This window comes from Vulpes vulpes, chromosome 12 (assembly GCF_048418805.1).
Source record: "Vulpes vulpes isolate BD-2025 chromosome 12, VulVul3, whole genome shotgun sequence".
In the NCBI taxonomy this organism is placed as follows: domain Eukaryota; kingdom Metazoa; phylum Chordata; class Mammalia; order Carnivora; family Canidae; genus Vulpes; species Vulpes vulpes.
Genome location: NC_132791.1, coordinates 142,598,033 through 142,601,535, shown reverse-complemented (window position 1 = coordinate 142,601,535; position 3,503 = coordinate 142,598,033).

Genomic DNA, 3,503 nt, shown 5'->3' with positions numbered 1-3,503 from the left:
GGAGATACCCAATCAGAGGGCGCCCCGCCCCCCGAAGCGCGGACGCTATTGGCTGCAGCGGAGCGGTGGGCGGAGCTGCCCCCTCCCTGCGCGGCGCGGGGTAAGGCTGCACAGTGCAGCTGCGGAGCTAGACCTTCGCTGCGGCGCCCGCGGGCTAGGGGCGGGGGTTACGGGGTGTCCGCAGAGGGCCTGTCCCAGCGCGTTTGGAATTAGGGGTGAATCTTGTTGCTTATATTTGACATTTGCATTGTCCTTTTTACAGTTTAGCACATGATCATAGGATAAACCTGGGTTCGAATTCGGACACTATTACTGTGTAGAGGCCTATCTATATGAGTTTCATATTTCTCAACTTTGAATTGGGGATACTTTTATCTGCCTGACAGGACTCTCCGGAGGACTAATAGACATATCTGAGACACTTCACATCACGTCTGACTGACATGTTATAAGGACTCAACATATATTAGCCTTTGCTAAGAATCCTAAAAACCGGGGGTCTGCCCAGTGTACAAAAAGAGCTGACAAAGATTCTCTCAGGGACCAAACTCTACTCACGCTTGCCCAATTTTAGGAAGAATTCAGCTAAGTCATTTTAACCAGAACACACACACACATCCCCCTTCAAATCCCCCATATCTGATTGGATTCCTTGTCCTCCACCATCCTTGGTGATGTCAGATCCCCCTGGCCTGGTCAGTTTAGCCAGAATCCCCTTACTCCTGGTGTTTGCTCTTACTAATTTTCCACCCACTGACCCTGGCTCCTTGGCTGTAGATTCCCAATCGCCCTTCCTATATTCAGAGTTCAGCTACATCTCTCTCCCTACTCTGCAAGCGTCCATCCAGCAAATTTGGTTTCTGGTGAGGGCTCTCTTCCTGGCTTCTATATGGATGCCTCTCACTCTGGCTTCTATATGGGTGCCTCTCACTATGCACTCACATGGCCTTTCCTTGGTGTGTGTGTGCACAAGGGGAGAGATAGCAAGATCTCTGGTGTCTCTTCTTATAGGGACACTAATCCTACCAGATCAAGTCCCCACCTTTGTGCCTTCACTTAACCTTAATTACCTCCTAAAGACCCTATCTCCAAATACAGTCAAATTGAGGGGGTTGGCCTCCAACATAAGAATGAGGGGGATGACACAATTCATTCCATAGCAATCAGAATGGCTAAAAATTAAAAATAGTGCTAATGACAAATTCTGGAGAAGCTAAGAAACTGGATCCCCCATATATCACTGGTAGAGATGTAAAATGGTACAACCACTCTAGAAAACAGTTTGTCAGTGTCTTTTTTTTTTTTTTTTAAGATTTTATTTATTTATTCATGAGAGAGACACACAGAGAGAGGCAGAAACACAGGCAGAGGGAGAAGCAGGCTCCATGCAGGGAACTTGACGTGGGACTCGATCCGGGATCCCCAGGATCACACCCTAGGCTGAAGGGGGCAGTAAACTGCTGAGCCACTCAGGCTGCCCAGTTTGTCAGTGTCTTAACAAACTAAACATACACTTTCCATATTACCTAGCAATCATACTCCCAGGCATTTACCCAGAGAAATGAAAATTTTAGTCCACATGAGCATTCAGAGCATATTTATTTGCAATACCCTCAAACTGGAAGCAACTCAAATGTCCTTCATTAGGTGAATGGTTAAACCAACTGTTACGTGAGCTTTTTATTTTTCCATTCTCTGTTCACAGAAGTCAAGATTCTAAAACCAAGAGGCAGATCCAAAATGGTAAAACAGCCTTGTCCTTCAGAGAGTGATATGATAACCTAAAAAGCAGCTCTTTAAAAAGATGAAGGGGGTCAGAAGGAAGGAGATAACCAAGAGAAGAGCCAGACAAACAAAAGGGAAACACAAAAGTTGAGTCAAAAGGGAACATTTCAGCTAACACAGGGGTCCTATCAGCCCCTGATTTTAAAGAAGAAGGAGATGATCAAGAAGGTAAAAAGAAGAGGGGTGCCTGGGTGGCTCAGTCGGTTGCGTGTCTGACTCTTGGTTTCGCCTCAGGTCATCATCTCATGGGTGGTGATATTAAGTCCCGAGTTGAGCTCCATGCTGAGCATGGAACCTACTTAAAAAAACAAAAAAACTGGGATCCCTGGGTTGCTCGGCGGTTTAGCGCCTGCCTTTGGCCTGGGGCATGATCCTGGAGTCCCAGGATCCAGTCCCACATCAGGCCCTGCATGGAGCCTGCTTCTACCTCTGCCCGTGTCTCTGCCTCTCTCTCTCTCTCTCTCTCTCTCTCTCTCTGTCTCTGTCTGTCTGTCTGTCTGTCTCTCTCTCTCTCTCTCTGTGTTTCTCATGAATAAATACATAAAATCTTTAAAAAAACAAAAAAACTCTGAACACTAAACAACATGTAATCTACTGTAATGAAAATACTTTGGGCTCAAAGTACTAATTCACTGCCAGAAAGAGAATACAAAAGAGCAAAGAAGAGATGGAGATCTTGAGAGAGATTCACAGGACTGATGTTCCAGATTCTAAATTGAGGACTTTGTTGTTAATAGTATTATTCCTGGGTCACCTGGGTGGCTCCGTGGTTGAGCAGCTGCCTTTGATTCAGGGTGTGACCCTGGGATCCAGGATCGAGTCCCACATCAGGCTCCTTGCATGGAGCCTGCTTCTCCCTCTGTCTATGTCTCTGCCCCCCCCCCCACTTCTGTGTCTCTCATGAATAAATAAATAAAATCTTTAAAAATATAGGATTATTCCTGTGTTATAATTATTGTAAAAATTTCCGGTAGGGTACACACTACGTACTGAGGCAGGCCATTATCCTATTAAAAGTTTTTTTTTAACCAAGTTTAAGATGAAGCTATGTGTTTGAAAGTTATAAATTCAGAGGAAGATAGAGATTGTACATTATTTCACTTAGAAAAAATTAAAATTCATTTTGTTTTGAAGCTAGGTGTTCAGCTGGAATAGCTAATGTGCCCGCCCCCAGGGCAATTGTGCCTTTCCCTTGACATTCCTTTGTTGTGTAATTCTTTAGAATCCTAATACTTGTCTTCTTTTTAATCCTGAGGGATTAAATGGTAGACTTGTAAGAAAAAATCTGTACTGTCACCAAATTTTTTTTTAAGATTTTATTTAAAAGACACAAAGAGAGGCAGAGATAAAGGCAGAAGGAGAAGCAGGCTCCCTGTGGGGAACCCGATGTGGGATTCAATTCCAGGACCTTAGGATCACGACCTGAGCCAAAGGCAGAGGCTCAGGTGCCCCTGTCACCAATATTTTAAAATTTAAAATTTTAAATAAAAATATGGTTATGGTTTGCTTAAATGGTTAAACAAACATCTATACCATGGAATACCAGCCAGCAATAAAGAGTACTGAGTTGTTGATACACATAACGATTTGGATGGATCTCAAGGGCATCATGCTGCATGAAAAAAGGCACTCTCAAAGGGTATATACTGTATGATTCCATTTGTATGACATTCTTGGGGCTCCTGGGTGGCTCAATTGATTAATCATTGGACTCTTGA